Here is a 24,531-nt window from a genome sequence, read left to right on the forward strand (position 1 = left end):
CGCAACTGAGCATCATGAGATGCGTTCTACAGATAAGGATGAGTACAACATTAATATATCAACCCGCATGAATAATGAAAAAAGAATAACGAAGTGAGAGATAATAATAAGAAGCCAAAGTTGTTTCCAAACAGTGAAACTAAAGCAAACAATAATTGTGAAATTAAAAATCCACAAGCAGAGAGAGGATAACCAAGAAACATATTAAAACTGATCTAAGAGTGATATGCCGTCGCCTACAAAGAAGTTTAAATATTTTCAGTGATTATCTGTCAAAATGGAAAATTATACCAAATGCAGCAAAAACGCAATTAGTTATCTTTCCTCATAAGCCAAGAGCTTCTTTTCTTAAACCAAACAATAATCACATTCTCAAATTTAATGGCTTGGAATTGACATGGTCTGATCAAGCTAAATACTTAGGTTTAACGTATGACAAAAAACTCACTTTCAAGGATCACATTGAAGGAATCCAGGCAAAGAATAATAAATATATTAAATGTTTATATCCTCTCATAAGCAGAAATTCTAAGCTCTGTCTAAAGAACAAATTGTTAATTTAAAAACAAATTTTCAGACCAGTCATGCTTTATGCAGTACCAATTTGGTCAAGTTGTTCTTTCACCAGAATTTCCCTACACAAAAATCTCAGAATTGCAGAAGCAAATCATGTATATAATAGGGCTGAAAAGTCACTACTTGTGGCTGAACACCCAATTTAAATCTTAATAATTTAATTTTAACTCATATTCCAGTAAATAGTTATTAAAAAATATATTGAAACTGATATAGAGAAAGACAAAAATGAAGTAATTATAGTAATTGCTGAAGTCTTGGAAGGCAGTTTATCAAAGCATAGCAAGTATGAAACGAACAAAAAAGTGAATAAAAATAATAACATTAATGCACCGTATCAGATCAACTATGACATATACGATAACGCCGATAGTATGCTTCTCTGTTATGGAACTAATATTACTAATGAAGAAGAAAAGGATTTTATAAACAGAGAGAGAGTGACGAGAAAGACAAATTGTTAGGGCGACTTACTTGCTGTCCGGTGTCCGAAGGGTTTTCTTCCGTCTTCCGTTGACGGCCCTGATGGCATGCACAGATTATAACTGTTGATTCAATGCCGTATTAGTTTACCCGGCTTGCACTACACTTAAGTCTTTTTTGCCCTTCTTCAGTAGGGTTGAATGCACTTTTAAGGGCCCTTAGCACTACTAGCAATGATCTTTTTTAACTGCACTTTGTAGGGGGTTGAATCACTGCACCTTAGAATTACTACCGAAAATATCGCTCGACAAAGGACATGCGCACAATACGGGACTTGATTTACTACTGCCGAAGGATGCCTATTGCACAATCTTCCTCACACGGCAGGCAGTCTATTGTATCTGTGTAGTAGTTACTTCGGTGTACGATCGTTAGCGCGATCACTTGCCTTTGTTGGTTCGGATATCGAACTCGTTTAATGTATCATTGTTTACACATTTTATGCGCGCATTCGTAGGGTTATATATTTGGGTTATAATAAGTAGAATTTAAGATATGAGAATTTATAGTATGTAGATTAGTTATAAATTCGCGGAGCTTAGATTGAGTTTATTTAATTATAGGTTTAATTATTTTGGGTTTCGGGGTAATTCACTTAAATGTAAGTTTAGGTTTTAAATATGTACAAGGTAAGTATCATCAACATTCCGGCCACCTTGAAGTAGCAAGGATACTTCAACACTTTATTTCGCGTTTTTATTGTCTGAGCAACGGTCAGACCGACTGGATTGCGTTTCTGCAACTTGGAGTAAGGCGAGCTTGACTACAGGACGCACAACTGAATCTGTAGAAGCTGTCTACAATGTGACGACGCGAACTACACCGTCCTTGCTCGGGTGCACTTTGGTAATTTTCCCGAGAGGCCATTGGGTTGGCGGTAGACAATCGTCTTTGATAACCACAACACGTCCAGGTTCAATGGCGACAGCTGGAATTTGCTTCAAAGCACTAGACTGCAGCTGCTGAAGGTACTCCGGATACCACCTTGCCCAAATTCGTTGGACACGCTTCTGGGTGAGCTGCCAATGCGACAGTCGATTGTCCGGCACTTCGCTTAGTGACGTTTCTGGCACGGATTATAGGTTGGTTCCTACAAGGAAATGACCTGGGATCAGAGCCTCCAAATCTGACGGATCGGATGCTATTGCAGTGAGCGGTCTGGAGTTCAAACACATCTCAATTTGAACGAGTAGATTTGTCATGCCCTCGTAGCTGACATGCACGTTGCCTATCTCACGCAACAGATGATGTTTGGCTGACTTAACGGCTGTTTCCCACAAGCCGCCAAAATTCGGAGCACGAGGTGGAATGAATCGCCATGCAATTTCGTTCTCGGTACACCAATCGAGAATCTGCTTACGTCCTTCCTGGTCGGATTTCAGCATCTGATGAATTCGGTGGAGCTCGTTGGATGCTCCTTTGAACGCGGTTCCGTTGTCGCTATGAATTTCGCTCATCCTTCCTCGGCGGGCGACAAACCGGCGAAGAGCAGCCAGAAACGCTGGCGTGAATAAATCGGACACCAACTCGATGTGAACAGCACGGGTCGAGAAACACACGAAGATCGATACATATGGCTTCGTTGGTCCTCGATTACGTATTGGTGACTTGATATATACTAGTCCACAATAGTCTACACCACAAACGAAAAAGGCTCTTGTTGGTGAGACTCGTGAAGATGGTAAGTCCGCAACAGTTTGTTGGATCAAACGGGGCTTGCTACGGAAACACTTGTGGCACTGATGGTTAGTACGGCGAACGAGATCACGACCTCCAATTACCCAAAACCTTGGTCGCATCGTGGTGAGCGTTAACTGGGGTTCTGCATGTAGCAGTTGTTTGTGGTAATATTCACACAGCAATGTAGATAGCGGATGTTTCGCAAGTAGTAATATCGGATGTTTCACATCTTCGGAGACTACAGCGTACTTGATTCTTCCACCGACTCGGATAATACCGTCTGGGTAAATACTCGGCTTGAGCCACTTTAACGATGCTGGTAAAGAATCTTGTCATGTTATCTTGGAAATATCCTTCGAACACATCTCTCGTTGGGCTATACGACACAAGGCTATATCTGCCTCGCGCAGATCGACGGTTGTAAGTGACTCAAACGGCTCTAGTTTGGTCTTCTGGATGACTGTTCGAAGACAGCGGAGATATCGCATCCAATATGCGATATAACGGCGAAGCTTCGTGAAGTTGGAGTATCGACTAAACAGACGATCGGAGAACGACGAATCGATAACGCTTACAGCTATCAGAGCCACATTGTTCTTGCTCTCGGATACAACCGATTGATCAAGCGTATAAAGGTCGGTATGCGGCCAGTGGAACGGCGATTCGGATAGCCATTGGGGTCCCATCCACCAGAAATCTAAATTGCCGATATCAGTTGGGTTGATACCTCGAGAGATGAGATCTGCAGGGTTGGAGTCTCCGGGACGTGTCGCCAAGTACAGGATGCGGTGGTGGATTGAATTGTGGAAACAAGATTTGCTACGAACGTCTTCCAGCGGGATGGGGACGATTGAAGCCAATGGAGAACGACTATCGAATCAACCCAGAAGAACACTTCGCGCGATACCTTAAGGGAATTCATCACCTTCTCGTACAGGTTAACCGATAACACAGCGGCACACAATACTAAGCGCGCAATGGAATGACGGGTGGCCAACGGAGCGACCTTGGATTACGACGTTAGCAATCGAACACGAACCCCTTCAGCGGATTCCGAACGAACGTAGCAGCATACTCCGTAAGCCTTGTCTGAAGCATCTGAGAAGAAATGAAGCTCGGTGGATTTGATCATGGCCTGCGACACATATCTCGGAATGCGAATGACGGAAATTGCATTCAATGTACCGTGAAACAGTTTCCATTCACATTCACTTTGCAGATGCGGATCTCCTACGTCGGTTTTTAGTGCCCACAATCGCTGCATAAACAGCTTCGCAACCGTGATGATCAGGCCAACAAGACCAAGCGGATCGAATATTTGTGCAATATACGACATCGCTTTTCGTTTGGTGAGGACGGATTCGGGTAACGGTAACTGAACCTTGAAGCGCATCATGTCGGATTTTGGCTCCCACACGAGTCCGAGTGTACAAACGGACTGTTCGTCTTGGAGGTCATGTAGCGGCGATAACGCGAGATCTTCTTCTGGGATGTCGGCGAGGACTTAAACGGAAATTGATGCCCACATTTTCAGTGGAAAGCCAGCTGACGCAAGCATGGCGGATACTTACTTGCAACGACGAATAGCGGATTGGATGATGTCCAAGGTCCAGAAAAAAGATCGTCGACGTAGAAATCGTGTTTCACAACATCGACAGCGGCAGGATAATTGGCTTCTTCATCCTGTACAACTTGTTGGAGAGTGCGGGTTGCCAGGAAAGGCGCGGAGGCGAAACCGTATGTAACTGTTTGAAGCTCGAACGTACTGACAGGTTCATCACGTTTGGAACGCCAGAGGATGCGTTGAAGCGGACGGTTTTCGTGGTGCAGTTGAATCTGTCGGTACATCTTCTCGATGTCGGCTACTGTGGCGATCGGGTGCGTACGAAATCTCATTACGATCGATAGTAAATCTTCCTGGACAACAGGACCAACAAGCTGTTTGTCGTTGATGGAAAAACCTGATGATGTCTTGCACGATGCATCGAAGACAACCCGGACCTTGGTTGTCGTACTGGATTCCTTGAATACAGGATGGTGGGGAAGATAGTAGTGCGGAAACAGTCCATCCAAATACTGTTCCAATCAGTAACGGTAGTCCCTTGCCTAGAGAATGCTTGCTACCCGGGTGCAGCTCGTGGTAGGCTTCACCGCCGACAACCATGTCAATGTCGGACGTAATGGGGAATCTGGGGTCTGCCAAGGGTAACTCTGGAATCTTCCAGGCAGATACATCAATCGGAACGGTTGGAAGATTGACCGTTGGTCTCTTGAGGATCAGGAACTCTAGCTTGGTGGAGTACGGAGTCGCTCTCGATTTTATACATGCAGTCGATTGACATTTGATCTGCTTCGTGGATTCACCGATTCCGGCTACTGCGATGTCTACTTTGGTACGACGGAGGCAGAGCGAATTGGCAATTCTTCGTAATGAAGTTGCACATGAATCCGGAATCTAGGAGTGCGCGTGCGGGGTTGCGGAACCGTTCTTGTTTACAACAAGTAATGAAACGGTTTCTAACAGGACTGTGCGGTTCTCAGTCTGAACTGGCAGACTTACCGGGTTAGACGGTCCGGCGGTAGTCGTCGTTGATGGACTTTGCTGTAATTGAGGGATTTCGGGCGTGGATTGTATTTTCGACGGTGCGGATTCGTGTAACTGATAATGGTGTTTCTCATGACAGCTGCGACAGAAAAACTTGGATATACAGCTTCTCGCTTGGTGTCCAGTACGGAAGCAATTCCAGCATAAACATTTCTGGGATACCAGCTCACGGCGCTGGCGGACGGGCAATTCGGAAAATGCTGGGCATTGGAAGAGGAAATGTTTCTCTGGGCAGGCGGAGAGCTGGGGGAGAGCTATTCTTTGGCTCAACACGGGGGAGAGCTATTCTTTGGCTCAACAGTAGCAGCCTTGTATGCTGCCTTGAACGCCTTCTGCGTTGGATTCGGACCGGCCACCTTGGCTACAACTGGTTTTTGAGATCGGTTACGACGGACGTCAGCATGCGGGCACGTTGGTAGAGAAATTCGTTCAACATTTCATATGTTACGTTGTCGTCATTGCTGGTTTTCTCCTCCCAAGCACGTAGCGTAATTGGATCAAGCTTATAGCTAAGGAGATTGACCAACGGAGTATCCCAATGATGGACTGGCTCGTCTAACTTCGCCAAAGCTCTGACATGTCGGTGGAAATCGTCAACCAAAACTTGGATTTCTTTTGGATTCTTTCGCTTCACCGGCGGGAGATCATAGAGAGCTCGAAATAGCTGACGTTTTACTAATCGCCTATTGTTGTACCGCTTCATCAATGCTTCCCAAGTTGATGCGTAGTTGTCCGTTTCTACATCCACGGACTCGAACGGCTTTCGGGCTTCTCCCTCTAGGGACTGCAACAGGTACTGCAGCGTCGCGACCGTCGGAATATCTGCGTTGTTATGGATCATCGTCGTATACGTGTCACGAAATGCAAGCCAGCGTGAAAAATCGACATTGAATTTCGGCAGATCGATCTTGGGTAAGCGAAGATGGAACGAGGAATGGTGAGGTTGAGCGGTTGTAATCATGGTACTATTTAACACATTTTGGCTTTGATCAGCAACACGATTGAATATCCAAAAACCTTTGATAGTGCAGTATCGGGTTTCGAAATCCATGCGCTCTTCTAGATGAGCCTCCAACATCTCCGGTTTATCATACAGCTCGATCTGACTATGCACCTCCAGAAATTCATTGTAGACTCGGTCCAGTGAATCTAGGCGAATCGGAATTTGGCACGCATTTCGATCTCGGTCGAAATCTGCACAAACATGTGTAGCATGATAATATTGACCCGACTAACCCAAACGAAATACTTTCCCACATTTCAGCATTCACACGATCTCTAACCAATCCTTCTCTGATCACAGATTATAAACTAAAACCGAACATGCTCCAAAATCCCAAACACCAATCCTTAAATAATTTATAATTCAAGCACAATTCATCCAAATTAGTAACAGGTCGTAAAACACTTGACGATCGTTACATTTCCCAAGAGCCAACCATATGATTCACACTAAGTTCCCATGCTAGCCGGCCGTGTTGCAACATACGCTGCACACAGAAAGCTAAGCAAGCTTCCCACACTATCTGCCTAGACGACATTTCTTTTCCTTGCGTAATGCGCTATAGGTTCAATCGCCTTCTTTGCATTGCTGCACTAATCGATACTCTCTCTCTTTCTCCTCTCTCCCGCTAACAATTTATTTAACGAAAGAATTGCAAACTGGCTCTTCCCACCTTCATATACATCATAGAGCTTAAGCTTTTTTTATTCAATAATATATATTAAGGCACACTGCGTTAAGCTATAAGATGCCGAGGGCATTAATTTTACTACTTAAAATTAGAGTAATTTCTTCTATTTCGTGATGTGATTTCGAAGAGATCAGATTTCAAGGATGTAGTCTCCAACTAGTCATCGGCAGCGTCTGGTCGGTTGGAACTTGTACGCTGAATTATCCTGGTGACTTTGGTACGCATCGATGGTTTTCGTATTCATTCGTGTGGGTCCGCGGGAAACACCTTCGGGCAGCGAGAACCCGGCGGGTGGCCCGCGCGTTGATCATCGACTGAAATGAGTGAAACAGGGAGAAATAAATGTTGTTGGAAAAAGGAATAAGAAAGTGAATTTACTTAGCTCAGCGAAAAGATCTAATTAGTTCACGTCGAGATAGTGAAGAGACGAAAGAAGGGGGAGCAAAACAAAATTAGTGTCAGCACAAAGATCTTGTTAGTTTCGAAGAAGATGGTGAACAGATGTTGGATGAGGAGTTGCGAGCGGATGTTAAGATCGAGGTTGAACTGAAATATCATCGGGGGATAAGAGAAGACTTTCTAAGGAATACTGGCTCATTTTGCAAAAAAGCAAGGAATCGTTTCGCTTTTATTTCATTGGCTTAAATATCCACGTGGAATGGGATAAAGGTTTCTGAGAAAACACAGATCAGACTTGTACGTTGATGATTTTTATGAACTGGTATAAGAGTGACATATAGGGAAGGTCTCGATGAGCAAACACGTCACGTACTGGAACTCCGGGTGATATCTCGGGCCCGAAGGGAGTCCATTAGCTGCGATCTGGCGCCACAATACTCGGTACATGCCCAGACAATATGTTCGATGTCGTGATAACCCTTACCGCAAGTGCAGAGACCGCTCTCCACGAGGCCGATAAGCCGAAGGTGTGCATTCAAGATTTGGTGATTAGACATGAGCCGGGACATCACACGAATGAAATCACGACCCACATTCATCCCTCTGAACCAAGGTTTCGTCGATACCTTCGGGATAATGGAGTGCAACCATCGTCCCAGCTCCCCATTACTCCATGAAGTTTGCCAACTTTCGAGAGTCCTTCGACGAGATATATTGAAAAATTCGTTGAAGCAAATTGGTCTTTCGTAAATTTCACCATTTAATGCGCCCGCCTTGGCCAATGAATCTGCCTTTTCATTGCCCGGAATGGAACAATGCGAAGGGACCCAGACTAACGATATTGAAAAAGACCGTTCAGATAAAGTTCTCAAATGTTCCCGTATTTCCCCAGGAAATATGGGGGATACTTTCCTGGCTTCATTGCCCGGAGAGCTTCTATTGAGCTTAGACTGTCCGTGACAATGAAGTAATGGTCTTTGTGCAAGGTTTCTATGATCTCGAGGGTGTACTGAATAGCAGCTAATACTGCGACGTAAACTGAAGCCGGATCACTGAGTTTGTATGAAGCGGTGATGTTCTGATTGGAGATACCGAAGCCTGTGAACCCGTTGAGATTTGATCTGTCAGTGTAAAACATCTTTTCACAGTCGACTGCTCTAAACTTATTGTAAAAAAATATTAGGGGTCACTTGAGGGCGTATGTAATCCGGAATTCCACGAATCTCTTCTCTCATGGATGTGTCGAAAAACACAGTAGAATCAGAAGTATCCAACAAATGGGAACGGTTGAAAGTGAACGAAGTAGGATTAATATTCTGAGCCATGTAATCAAAATACAAGTACATAAAACGGGTCTGAGAATTGAACTCAACTAGCCTTTCGAAGTTTTCAATCACCATCGGATTCAAGATATCGCATCGGATTAGCAATCGATATGAGAGGTCCCAGAATCGGTTTTTCAATGGTAAGACGCCCGCGAGAACTTTGAGACTCATCGTATGAGTCGACTGCATGCAACCTAAGGCAATACGCAAACAACGATACTGAATTCTTTCCAGCTTGATAAAATGGGTATTCGCCGCGGATCGGAAGCAGAAGCATCCGTATTCCATCACGGACAATATCGTTGTTTGGTACAACCTGATCAGGTCTCCTGGGTGGGCACCCCACCGTGATCCAGTTATTGTTCGAAGAAAGTTGATTTTCTGCTGGCATTTCTGTTTCAGATACCTAATATGACATCCCCAGGTGCCTTTTGAGTCGAACCAGACCCCGAGGTATTTAAATGTGAAGACCTGAGCTATGGTTCCACCCCCTAGTTGAAGCTGTAATTGTGCTGGTTCTCGCTTCCTCGAAAATACAACCAGCTCAGTTTTCTCCGTAGAGAACTCTTTGCCCATTTGAAGAACCCATGTCGACAGGTTGTCGAGGGTATCTTGCAATGGTCCTTGGAGATCGGCAGCTTTGGGTCCTATAATAGACACAACGCTGTCGTCGGCAAGTTGTCCTAGCGTGCAAGATGTGTTGATACATTCATCGATATTACTTACGTAAAAATTGTATAAAAGGGGGCTTAAGCATGAGCCCTGAGGAAGATCCATGTAGCTGAATCGTATTGTCGACAAATCACCATGCGCGAAGTACATGTATTTCTCAGCCAATAGATTATACAAAAAGTTATTCAAAATCGGTGAAAGACCATGCTGATGCAGCTTCTCACATAAGATATTTATAGAAACCGAGTCAAAAGCCCCCTAGATGTTCATGAAAACTGATGCCATTTGTTCTTTACGAGCAAATGCCATTTGAATTTCTGTTGCGAGCAACGCATAACAATCGTTCGTTCCTTTGCCTCTGCGGAAACCAAATTGTGTATCTGAAAGCAAGCCATTAGTCTCGACCCAATTGTCTAAACGAAAGAGAATCATTTTTTCAAACAACTTCCGGATGCAGGAGAGCATAGCAATAGGCCGATACGAATTGTGATCGGAGGCTGGTTTCCCAGGTTTTTGAATGGCGATATCTCTCACTTGTCTCCAGTCATGAGGGACAATATTACCCTCGAGGAACTTGTTGAATATATTCAACAAGCGCCTTTTGACAGAGTCAGGCAGATTTTTCAACAAGTTGAATTTAATTCTGTCTAGCCCCGGGGCTTTATTGTTACATGACAGAAGCGCAAGTGAGAGCTCTAGCATCGAAAACGGTGTTTCGTTTGTATTCGATATCGCGACGCGGGAGATCTTCTGTTCCGGAACAGAATCGGGGCATACTTTATTAGCGAAATCGAATATCCAGCTGTTAGAATATTCCTCGCTTTCGTTCATCGTGTTTTGGTTACGCATTCGTCGAGCAGTGTTCCAATGAGTGCTTATCGATGTTTCTTTTGTTAATCCTTCAACAAACCGTCGCCAGTAACCTAGCTTCTTTGCTTCAACTAAGTTCTTCATTCGCTTGTCTAGCGCTGTGTAATTCCGATAATTATCAGATGTTCCGTTTTTTCTGAACTTTTTGAATGCTAGAGATCCTTCAGCGTTCAGAGATGAGCACTCTTTGTCCCACCACGGGTTGGGAGGACGGATGTTAGTTTTCGCGCCGGGCACACTTTTCGTCTGAGCTTGAATCGCGGAGTCGAGAATCAAGCCAGCCAAAAACGTGTACTCTTCCTCCGGAGGAAGTTCTTGTGTTGCTTTTAGTTTCTCAGATATCAAGATTGCGTAGCATTTCCAATCAATATTTCGTGTGAGGTCATACAAAACATTGATTGTCTCCAATGGTTTCAATCCCCTGGCGACTGAAATTACGATAGGTAGATGATCGCTACCATGGGGATCAGGGATTGCCTCCCACTTGGTCTTGCTGGTTGTGGGGGAATCCGTGTCATTTCTCTCGAGTTCAGAATAGTCATATTGAAGCTATCGCAAATATCATAAGTTTGTATATATCGACTGTTTTGGAGTTTTATCGGAAAAATGCGGCTTTCTCAGTCAAATGAATATAGGCAAACGATTTGTTTATAAAACTGCCCTTTTTTTTCTCTTATAAAATTGCCCGACGTTTCGGCCGTTTTCGATGGCCTTTTTCAAGGGAAACTAAAAATATGCTTTTATTATACAACATTGAATGGACTTTTATGGTATATGGATTATTCTAATGTACTTTGTGAACTCACTTTGGTCTAATCGTTATTGTCAGTCTCGTTGATTTCCAACGGTGGGATGTCTGTTGTCTATTTACGGTAACATATATAAAATAAACTAAGTTCGTTGAAGAACTTTTCAACGGATAGCACTATTGCCACAGAGTTTGGTGTATGCAGTGAATCTGACAATTATTAGTTTATTGGTTTGTGGGTACAATTACGTGGTGGGCATGATTGATGTCTCCAATTCGGCTGTTTTTGTGCTTTTCTCTCTTCCACACTTCGATGCCTTGATGGTGTGAAGAATGCCGGCGTAAGTTGTATTGAGACCATCTACGTCAGTGCGATGGTTAACGTTGTTGTTCGTATTGGTGATGTGACACATTTCTAAAATCGGTAGAGCGGTGGAGCGATACGTTCGGTCTATGATTTTAATGGGGCAATTTTATAAACAAATCGTTTGCCTATATCCATTTGACTGAGAAAGCCGCATTTTTCCGATAAAGCAAATATCATAGATCGCGGTGGATCTGTTGTCATCATGAAGACAACCCCATCCCGTATCGTGAGAGTTGAAGTCTCCTAAAACTAACGTCGGCGCAGGAAGAAGTTGCATGATATCGCTGAGCCATTAGAACCCAACCGAGACTCTTGGGGGAATGTAAATGGAAGCAATGCAGAAGTCCTTGCCTTTGATTGTGATATGACATGCGACCACTTCAATACCTGGTATCGAGGGGAGGTTAATTCGATAGAAAGAATAGCACTTTTTGATCCCCAAAAGTACTCCTCCGCAAATGCAAATGCGTCACATTTCACACTATTTATTAAATTTTTGAAGGAATCAATTTTCGGGATAATACTTCTGCAATTCCACTGTAAGACAGTGATTGAATCCTCAACCCCGTTCGATGAGTTAGCCATCGAAGGATACAATCACTGAAAGGAGGGGCCATGTAGCAGTCAACTGCTTCAAAAATGTTCTAACTGTTGGCATAAATGTCATCATCATACTTTTAAGAGGATCAGTGATAGCTTAAGTTTGAAAACCTTTGAATAAAACAATTGCATTTGAACAACCAAAAAAAAACGGTTGAGTATTTTAATCTGCAAAGAATAAAACCCTATAGAAAAATATATAACATGGCGACAGTGATAAAGTAATAGACAGTGACCGCCTGTGGCGGTTTTGTGTTAAGCCGTTCTAAGCAGAAGAAAGTGAGAGATTTTTGTTGGATCGAGCAACTACGCAACGGATATTGTGCATCAGAACAAAGACATAACAGAAAACTATGTATCGTGCCTCAGAATCTTTTTTGAAAAAGGATTATTTTTCGTTTCTGACTTGTTTTGTTCAGTAGTATTACTGAGACGGAAATAAGAAGAAACCGTTTATCAGTGCGATCAACTCTGAATGGATATTTAGAAGTGAGGTGATAAGAAAATGCTACTCTCCGCAGGCCAAAGCCAAATGCATTGTGAAGTTCTTTAACATTGAAAACTGTGTTTGCTAATCTGTATTTAGAAGTGAGGTGATAAGAAAATGTTACTGTCCGTAGGCCAAAAACAAAGGCGTTGTGAAGTTCTTCAACATTAAAAACTGCGTTCGCTAATCTGTATATAGAAGTGAGGTGATATGAAATTGTTACTCTCCGCAGGTCAAAGGCAAAGGCGTTGCGAAGTTCTTTGACATTAAAAACTGCGATTGCTAATCCGAGAGAAACGAACAAACAAAACTTCAGAAAAAGACGAACCCTCAATTTGAGGCGTAGTATTGTGTTTCTCGGAAGTGACACCTGTGATTGGTCGAGAGTCGTCGTCGTCGTCTGGTATCAGAGACAACTCAAAACTAGAAGTGCGAGCAACGAGAAAAACACCGCAGAAGTCAACCTACAATGATGCTGCCATGAAAGGCCATAGCAAGGACAGGTTAGAAATAATTTAATCGTATTAAAACTTAATAAAATAATCAAAGATATTGTAATGGACAAAAAGGAATTAGAGGAATTCCTATAGTATCTAGATGATATAAAAAAGGGAAAGGGTACAGGAGCTCATGCTCCCCTTGAGAAAAATTCGTGCCTTAAGTGGAACGATCTAATTAAAAGAATAAAAAATCTTCCATAAAATAGAAAAAAAATCAGAAATCAATGAGAACAAGTAATAGGTAGTAATTTTTTTTTCTTTTTCATTACAAAAGGAAGACCCCTTCTGGGACAATATCGAGTTGTGGGAATTAATTGACGATTTCCTCCAAGAAGTCTTTAACAGTCGAAGACGCGGCTAGATATATTTCTTTGTTATTACTCTCCATATTATTTCAGTTTGTGGTAACACAAGTATTATCACGACATTAGCCTAGACGCGTCTTACCTGGTTGCTGGTACTTACTACACTACTCATACGTGAGTCTGTCTGTTAGTTGCAATTGTACAATCACCCATGTGCTTGTCGGTGTGTGTGAGGACTTCAATAAGATCAGATAGAGTATTACAGTATGACCCGCTTATAGATGTATCTACCACATCCCCTTTTCTTTCGATATTTTATTGTTTTCGTATTTTTGTGAAAGCTACTTAATGTACACATGATGAATATTTATAATGAAGGACTGTATCTATTCAACGGCTTAATTAGACGACCAGATCTTCGATTCGTTGGCAATGGTGATTCTGTACTCATATCAGTTCCTTTTTTTCTCGGGTGATGACGAACTAGGAGGATTTTCTAGTTGTTGCGTTTCCTCGCTTGTATCAACGCTATCATCTGCCTCATTGATGTCAGTTGATGTTTGTGGTGTTCGCTTTAAATGTGATGTATTTCTATCATACTTTCGTCCCGTGACGTGCGATTGAACTGTGACATTTGTACCATTTCTATCTAACACAGTGAACTTCTCATTTAAGAAGTTGGTTGATAGTTTGTTTGTAGGAGTCATGTTCTTCATGAGAACAGTATCGCCAACGGAAATATTACTTGGTTTAGCCCTACGCCTTCTATCTTCTCGCTCTTTTTGTAACATTTTCTTTTCTAAGTCGCGATCCCTAAAATCTGAGCTGGGAGGAATGGTTTCTATGTCGTCAATGTGAGGCAGTTTTGAGCGCAGTTTTCTGTTTTGCAACAGCTCACTAGGTGCTTTTCCGGTTACGGTATGTGGTGTGTTGTTATATAACTCCAGATAGTTATCCAGTTCTTGTTTCCAATCATTATACAATGCATGTGCTATCTTCATTCGTTTAAGAAGTGAACGATTTTGTCGTTCTACTTCTCCATTTGCTTGAGGCCAGTAGGGCGACGTGTGATTAAGGCAAACCCCGTTCTCCTTGCAGAATTCCTCAAATTCTTTGGAAATAAACTGTTTCGCGTTGTCGAGTGTAATCGTTCTGGGCGGACCCCATAACCGAAAAATATTTTTCAAACGTTTGATGGTTTCTTGTGCGGTAATACGTTGCATGATTTCCAAACTCATATAACGACTGTAATAATCTATTATTACTAAAACGTACTCCCCTGTGGGCATGGGACCTAGGAAATCCATGGCTATGTCAATCCATGGTTTCTCCGGCAACATACGGCGTATCATAGGTTCCGGGGGGTCTGAAATTTGCACCAACTGACACCCTTCACACGATTCACACATTTTTACCGCGTCCGAATCAATTCCCGGCCACCAGCATCTTTCTCGAAGCCGTCTTTTCATCATAGACTGACCGGGATGTCCTTCATGAGCGAGTTGACACATTCTACCCCGTAAAGAGCTTGGTATGACAAGTTTTGTGCCACGCATTACAAGGTTGTTTACGTATGATAATTCGAGGCGAAATGCGGTATATTGTTTCAGGTCTTCACTGTTCCATTTTTCCTGTGTTATACAAGCAATAAGCTTTTGTAGCTCTCGATCTGATGATGTGGCTGCTATGACTTCCGAAATATCAATTGCCGCACATTCTTGAACCGCTCTAATTATGCTTTCGGTTTCGGGATCGAATTCTGAATACGCTGGATTGTCAATCATCGTCGATAGGGACTCCACTATAGTACGCCTTATGAAAACTTCTGATTCGTCCATCCACGCATGATCTTTAACATGTGCTGCTAGCCTTGATAAGCAATCAGCCAAATTAGCTGATCCCTTGCGATAAATCACCTATAATTTCAAATATAAACAATTTATCTTATTTTATCATTGTAACATTTACCTTGAATTTGAAAGCTTGGATTCGCAGCATCCATCGCTCGATTCTGGCGGTGGGTCGAGAAGAAGTAGAGAACAACGTCTCTAACGGTCGATGATCAGTTTCGAGTTCAAAAGATATCCCTAATAAATAAATTTTGAACCTTTCGACTGCCCAAACTATGCCAAGAGCTTCTTTTTCGATAGGGGGATAGGTTTTTTTCGGTATTTGAAAGGCTTTTTGAGGCGTAGCTGATGATTCGTGGTTGGTTAGCGTTAAACTGGATCAGTACGGCTCCCAATCCAACACCTGAAGCGTCCGTAACGACCAATGTTCGGTCTTTCGGATCGTAGTAACCGAGGCTGCCAGCTGATCCTATAAGAGCTTTTACTTGGTCAAAAGACTTTTGATGTTCCGTTTTCCATTGGAATGGAGTGTCTTGTCTTATCAAGAGTCTTAAGGGATAGTTTAATGTGGTCAAGTTAGGAATAAACTTGGAAACGTAGGTAACTAAACCCAAAAAACTTCTCAGTTCTTCCTTAGTACGCGGAGCTCTACACTCTAAAATAGATCGGACTTTTTCTTCACTTGGTGATATCCCTTCCGCCGAAAGTTTGTGTCCTACGAAATCAACTTCTTGTTGTTTAAATTTACATTTATGGTCATTCAACAGAATGTTGTAATGTTTTAAAACTTTTAATGTATGTTTTACAGCATTGTCATGGTCAATTTCATTCTCACCGTAGATCAATATATCGTCGATAAACACAACAGTGTTTTTACATCCAGTCAAAATACTCTCCATCAAATTTTGAAACAGTTCAGGAGCACAATTTACTCCAAACAGAAGCCTTTTATATCGAAACAGTCCCCAGTTTGTAATGAAAGTTGTTACGTCACGACAATCTTCTGAAAGCTCTACTTGATGAAATGCTTGTTTTATGTCTAGCGTTGTAAACAGTTTGGCATTGCGGAAATTTGAAACAAGATCGTCAAAATAGGCAAGGGATGATTAAGTCTTTGAATGGCTAGATTAGCCCTCCGCATATCGATGCACAATCTCAAATCGCCGTTTTCTTTCAATATAGGCACAAGGGGAGATACCCACGATGTTGGAGTAGTTACTTTTTCTATTATGTCTAACTCAAGGAGTTCGTCAATCTTTTGTTTTACTTTTGTTAACAGTGGAATCGGGCAGCGGCGCAAAGGCTGTATAATCGGTGGTACATTTCTGTCAACTGGTAGACTCAATTTGACCCCTTTTATTTTTGGGAAAGATCTGTTTGTTTTATCAACTCGTCTTACCAACGAAGGTTGACTGCTGGGTAACCCAATCCTTAACACACCCAACTTTTGCGCAGTTAATTTTCCTAAAAGAGGTTGTTGTCCTTTATCAATGACGAAAAACCTTGTTTTTGTTGTCAGAAGTTTTCCATTATCGTTAACTTCTAAATCGGCATCGAAAGCTGTGATCAGTTTCAAAGGGATTCTTCCATACGCTAAGAATCTTTTACTGTTGTCGAAATGTTCGTTAGATATTTTTACATCCCTTAGTTTCATCAACTCCCATGTTGTGTCGTCGATTAAATTGTGTTTCGATCCAGAATCGATTAACATCACAACATCTACTCCTCCGATGCGACATGTTATCAGCTCATCATCTTCTCCCCCCACATTGTACACAGGTAAATCTTCCAAATTATCCGACTCGGACATTTCGTTAATGTTAAAAACCCTTTTGGTTCGTTTTGTTGGTGGGTAAGAATTTGCATCCTGAGTAAAATTCAATCTACGCTTCGGATTGTCTCCAGTCTAAGTAAATGTTATTTATTTGAAGCAAGAAAGCAAGAAAGAAAAAACTCATCTACTTACCGCACCAAAAGACGATTTAGTATGACACACAGATCGGAAGTGTCCAACTTTTCCGCAGCGTAAGCAGGTTTTATTCGCAGCAGGGCAACGCTCTCCGCCTCGGTGAAGGTTGAAGCCGCATCGCGCACATCGAACTCCTTTTTCGAAATTTTGTTTCGAATCACGGTATACTCTGTTTACTAAACTGCTTGAACTTCTATGGGTCATCTTCGAGGACTGGTATCGCACAGACTGATGAGCATTGATTATTTTGGTGGTTTCATCCAGTGTCAAAACTTCTTTCTCTAGCAATTTTTGACGCAAATCATCTGCAGTGTATTGAATGATTTTGTCAATGATTGCGAGATGTCGACTTTCTGTTTCCGTTTTGCCAAATAAGCACTTTTCTGCTCTCAATTGAACTCGTAGAGAAAATTTTTCTATTGGTTCATCTTCCTCTGGAGTCATCGACCAAAAGAGAAATCGCTCAAAACTGTCGTGATGTTTTGGGGAAAACAGCTGTGTTAGTCGTTCTTTCGTTGTCAAATAGGGATCCAAATCGGATTCTTCGTCGATTACTGGAAGTCCGTAGAATGCGCTCTGCAATTCCAATCCACCCATTGCTAAAAGTTGCATTTTTCTTCCCATACTATCCACCACATTTGCGGCAGCCATCACACTCTCGAACCATCTTATCCAAGAGTTCCACGCATTACGTACTTCAGATGGAGGAAGATGTTTGTACTTGAAATGTGGGAGGTTATATGAAGCCGGACTAAAGAAAGCTACATTTTGGATTACCGCCGGATTTGACGGGCTTTCACTATCTACGCCGTTGCTTTCTTCGTTCATCCTTTAGCTTTTTATCGGTTTTATGTCACTGAACAAGATATACAATTTTTCACTTTGAAATAAGATTTTTTTTATTTTTTTTTTACCGCTGTAATAAAAAAATTATATATATATATAACTTCCGAACTACCGAATTTGCTCCATTATTGAATTGGCCGGAATTAAATCGGCAACTCTGTTTTGCACTACCCATCCGTTTTCGTTTACCAACACATTAGTGAACACGTTACGAATTTATCTTTATCTGCCGGAATTGAATCGGCCTTCTTCCGTTTCTATTCACCAACACATCTTACATATTCACGAATACTGGCCGGAATTGAATCGGCAGCCATCATTAGCATCGACTTTTTATATTTTATCCGTAATTTAATCGGTTAACCTGCTGTTAGATACTATCCGTAATTTAATCGGAACGATATCATCTATTCAAATCGTTTCAATCGAATCAGTTTCAGAAATACACATCTCATTTGGAACACCAATAGTGATCCAATTTGTTTGTCGTCAAGTGAGCCTATTTCGTTCAATTCACGCACACTTCGAAATAGAAACCCTAGATTTTCTGTATTACACACTGCCATGCACTAAAATTTCGATCCCTCACTATTTTCAAAATGGCCTCTCTGCCATGCTCTTTACTGTCTTTTCCACCGAGCTTTTATCACCAGATTGTAATATTTTAACAAAGTTTCACACGGTTCAATTTGATTTCTTGTTCACCTCAGATTTACAACTCTCACACGCGAATTTCAATTATTAGTTTTATCCTCGTCGCCATGGTTTGTGGTAACACAAGTATTATCACGACATTAGCCTAGACGCGTCTTACCTGGTTGCTGGTACTTACTACACTACTCATACGTGAGTCTGTCTGTTAGTTGCAATTGTACAATCACCCATGTGCTTGTCGGTGTGTGTGAGGACTTCAATAAGATCAGATAGAGTATTACAGTATGACCCGCTTATAGATGTATCTACCACACAGTTCGTTGTGGTAAATATGAAATACTATGGGGAAAGGTCAATCAAAAGGAGAAACAAACCAATCCGGTGGCACTAATATTCAGATTAATGAACATATTGAGCAGTTTACTGCGAGTTACCAGGATCACGAGCTCAAATTGTGGATTATAATCGCAATTTTGCCAATTTTTCTTCTTTTAAAAATAAATAAAATAATGGAAAAACGCTGGATTCGGAAAGGATGTAAAACAGCAGGATGTAAAAATCGCACAAATATAATATAAATAAAAATATGCACATAAACATTACAATTTAGCACTTTACTAGCTGACTAAATGCCTATGGCAATAGAGCAACTAGACGAAGAAATAAAATACTTACAACTATAAATAACATCTTAAGAAAATCAATTAACAAAAAATTTAAAACAGAAACTCTAACGAAAAAAAATTGAACTACGCCAAAGCGCTATATGCACAAGTAGAAGGCAATCTACTAGAAAACGAAGACTCATTATAAAACTCAGAATTAACATTTCTTGTTAAAGCAGCAAGAAATGCAATTACAGACATCTGAACTGCAATAACCTCCAAACTACAAGAACAATTAGCTGACGAGAAGAAAGATACGGACTTCAAAATGACAAACACGACACAAGCAGTCTTTGACATCCGCTAGGCAACGGCGTTAGTACAAATGTACGACGGCACGCCGTTAGGATTGGATGCATTCATAGACTCGGTAAATCTATTATTAGAAATTACTACAGCGGAGCACTTGCCAATGGCAACAAAATTTATAAAAACACGTCTATCAGGTAAAGCATGATTGGACCTACCTGATAATGTAAATAGTATAAATAAGCTAATAGGAAACGTCAAATCGAGGTGTATGGACATTTCAGCACCCGAAAATATAATCGCAAAACTAAAAGCCACCCGACAGAGTGGCCCAATAACAAAATTTGGCGAGGAAGTAGAAAACCTAACTACTTCACTCGAGCATGTCTGTATTAAACAAAAAATACCCCCTGAGGTAGCAAAAACAATGGCCATCAAAGCGGGCCTAAATACACTTGTATCATAAATAAACCAACCTGAAACAAAAACAATACTAAAAGCAGGGAACTTCCACTCAATAGAGGAAGCTATCCAAAAAGCACAAGAAAAATTGACCGGAAATACAACCACCGCGCAAGTCTTAACCACGCGAGCTAGGCAAAATCACAATAATTCCAAAAACTATAACCGTTTCTCTAGAGGAAACGGGAGGCATTTCGCCACCCAAAGCCATTATAGCGCAAATCAACACTATAACGGATCACACCGTATTTACAACAACAATAACCAATTCCACACTAACAGATCTCAGCGCTCAAACAGTTCAAATTACTCATACTATAATGATAATAATCGAGACACTACCAACCTCAACAAACTCAATATGGGTCAAGTCGATTTCAGCGATCGGCAGAATGTCTTTGTAGCAGGCTCCGAGCCATTACCATTACATTAAATGCAAATGCAAAAAGCTGTGCCGGTCAATGCACCGAGCGAGCGGCAACAACCACAACAGCAGAACCAACCGATGCAAAATCATTTTTTTGCAAATGTGTTGACTTTAAGTCTAAGCGATTCTAACTTCATTAAGGTCGGAGTGCGAATGACTAACTCAATGTGTACATTACTGATAGAGATATTTCAATTTTTAATGCAAATAGAATAGTTCCTAACCAAATAGTGAATAGAAATGTAAAAACAAAACTAACTGTAATAACAGACGGAGAAGCAGAAACCACCGCAATAACCGAAACAGAACTAATGTTCGGAAATAATGTAACCACTAAACATCACCTTCATTGGGCCGTGAATAAAACGTAGCATGCTTGAATTTCGGTAGTAAATGCTACGTGTGATGATGATGATGGTCCCACCTCATACCCCTACAAAGGTGTGAGCAGAACGAGTTATCTAAATGATAATCTATATTGTTTTGCACATATCTCAACCAGTCAACAAAAGAATCTGATTAATCTAGCAGGTATAGATTCTTCTTCAAAAGAACGACTGACCACAAAATAACATACAAATATCTCGGATTTACTATCCAGGGTTAATCAAGAAAATTTCCAATCCAGGAAGATCCTTGATCACATCAAGAATCGAACCCGATATCTTTACCAGTATCAGACAGCAATTCACCTGAGCCCTCCCGCCGGACCAGTTCATCACTACACACATCAGCTACGATGGAGTAACGAGACTGCGGATGAGCAGAGCCAGGCCCAATTCCATCAACAACTGTCGATCCCAATTAGTTTACCGAATCTATTCCCTAAATTATTAATCAAACCTTGCGATCAAGGTCAAGAGCAAACTTAACACACTGAATGCTAAGGCTCTTCGGCCAGTCCTGTTCGCTTTCCAAATAGTCACTACCTGCTTCGCGCGCGAGGCTCAAACGCTCAAAGACTGTTCATTATTTTTAACTCTCAAACAAACTAAAAATCCATCATCATCATACCGAACATAGTAACTTAATACGTCTCACAATAATATATATATATATATATATATATATATATATATATATATATATATATATATATATATATATATATATATATATATATATATATATATATATATATATATATATATATATATATATATATATATATATATATATATATATATATATATATATATATATATATGAACAAAAAAAAATACAATCTTCCTAATACGTAAAAATCGTAAAAATAAAAAATCTAAAAAATTTGAACTAACTAAATATTTACTTACAAAGCGGACTTTATGTGTGAAATACATAACTTTTTGAACTCCACCAATGTTGTCGCGCGTTTGATTTCTCTTGGCATCGAATTGAAAAAAACTTATTCCCGTGTACAATAATGAGTTTTGCGATCTGGCTAACAAAAAGCTTGGTGTTCTAGCATCAGATGCGTTTCTAGTATTGTACCTATGCAAATCAGTTCCTCTTTCAATTCGATCACACAAATATCGAGGCAGCATGCCATTTAATATCTTGAAAATAAATACCATGTTTAAGTAGTAAATTCTCTGTTTCAGCCATTGTAATTCGTTCAGTAGAAAATCTGAGGAGGTATGTCTACCACATTTTAGAATTAATCGCATGCTTTTATTTTGCAGTCGCTGTAATCTCAAGATTTGTGTGTTATTAGCAAGAAACAGAATGGATGGGCAAAAGTCAATGTGTGGTGAAATGACTGTTTTATACAAAAGAATCTTACTATGGGTCGATAAGTCATTTTTCGAACGACATAATACACCATATTTTTTGGCAATCTTCTTGATGACGTTATTGATATGAGATTTAAATGTTAACTTTTCATCAATTATGACTCCAAGATACTTCAGCCTTTGATGGTGTTCAAAATGAAGCGACATAATACGGACAAAAAGTTTAGAGATCAACTGTACCTGATTCATCTGGAGAAGGGCTCCATCACCATGAGTCAACTGAAAACGATTAAATCGTTATTTCACATAATCATCGAATGGCAAAAGTATAAACCGATACATCGGGATGTCACACAGTGCACGAACTGTTTGAACTACGGCCATGGAGCGAGGAATTGCCACATGAAAAGTCGGTGCGGGAAATGTGCCGAACCACACAATACCAATGATTGCCTACTAGATGACATCGCTGTAAAATGTGTGAACTGTGATGGCGACCATCCATCTACTAGCAAATCGTGTCCCAAACGTGCTGAGTTCACAAAAATTCGACAACAGGCATCCCGTAAACAATCAACGCGCAAGAATGTTCCACAGAAGGATGAAATTAATTTCCCACGGCTCCCACCGAAGAGGGATATTCCGAATTTGCCGCCACTTCCTCGCAGCAATCCAAAGACTTCAGCCGCTGGATCTCAAAAAGAATCTTCCTCAAGAATCCCTCCTGGATGGGGCAATAATCAACCACAAGCAAAGGATGACTCTGGTGATTTATTCTCTGCTGAACAACTGATCGTCATTTTTGAAACAATGACAACAAAACTACGAAACTGCAGAACGCGGTTAGATCAAATCAACGCCTTAGGCAAATTCATCATCGAATATGCAATATAATGAGTTTGTTATAGTAAATTGGAATGCTTGCTCACTCAGGAGCAAAACTGCTGAATTGTCCGACTTTCTTCAAGAGAAGAATGCCGATATTGCTATTTTAACTGAAACTCATCTTAAACCTGAAATTTCTATTTTTATTTCCAATTACAGGATTCACAGGCTCGACAGGACAACTACCTGAGGAGGGGGAGTTACCATTGCCGTTAAACGACCCATTCAGCACAGGCTTCTGTCAGCCTTTAAATTGCAACTCATAGAAGCCATCGGAATTGAGATTACAACGACGATGGGACCCATCATCATCATTGCAGCGTACTGCCCCAAACAAACAAATCTTCGAGATGGTACGTGTGCATCATTGAAGCGAGATCTGGCTATGTTCACTCGACGACAGAACAAATTCATCATTGCTGGGGACCTGAACGCACGGCATGAGCTGTGGGGAAACAGAAGACAGAATCGAAACGGATTCGTACTTGCCGAAGATTACGAAGCTGGACAATACAACATCTTCGCTCCGGATCAACCAACGCGACTTTCCAGATCGGGAGTTCATTCCATTTTGGATATATTCATCAGCAACATCGCCATAGACAGCTCTCCGGTTGTCTTCTACGAGCTCTCTTCTGACCACTTTCCAGTAATATTGACGTTGGGATCTTCACCAGAAATAGTGCCTATTCAACCTCGGAGGAACTATTATCTCACCGATTGGGTCCAATTTCAACATATCGCCGACCAACTTATTAATATCGATTTGCCACTTGATTCCCCGATGGAAATCGTTGCAGCCCTATCTTCCTTCCAGCATTCAATCACAGTCGCTCATGATAGGACGGTTCCAGTACAACATATGCCGAGTTCCTCTCTTCAAATCGACAGTGTCACCAAGAAACTCATCCGACTTCGGAATATCTACCGGAGGCAGTATCAACGAACTGGCATCCTAGATAGGAAGACTACTTATAACAACTTAACTAGGATAATCCAGGAACGGATATCTGAGCTTCGCAACAGGAACTTCCAGCAAATGCTTCGAGAAATTCTCCCACATTCAAAGCCCTTCTGGTCCTTAACGAAGGTGCTTAAGAAAAAACTGAAGCCTATTCCTCCTCTGATGTCACCCCAGGACACAGCTGAAGGAATACCTTTAATCACACCAGTAGAGAAGGCAAATGCGCAAGGCCAGCAGTTTGTGTGTTCTCACAATTTAGGACTCAACATTGTTAGTCCACATGAAAGAGCCGTTGCTGATAGCGTAGCTGAGGTTGACCAATCAGACAGCTTGATTCCTGAGGAAAGTAGAGTTAATGCGAATGAGCTGATGGCTTTTGTGAAAAAATCCAAAAATATGAAGGCCCCCGGTTTCGACAACACATTCAACATTGAGCTGAAACATTTGAGTATTCGCTCATTTGTCTTCTTAGCTAAAATTTTTAACAGGTGCTGGGAGCTCGGTTACTTCCCTTCAATGTGGAAGTTAGCTAAA

Source organism: Malaya genurostris, chromosome 2, assembly GCF_030247185.1.
Source record: "Malaya genurostris strain Urasoe2022 chromosome 2, Malgen_1.1, whole genome shotgun sequence".
Lineage (NCBI taxonomy): Eukaryota > Metazoa > Arthropoda > Insecta > Diptera > Culicidae > Malaya > Malaya genurostris.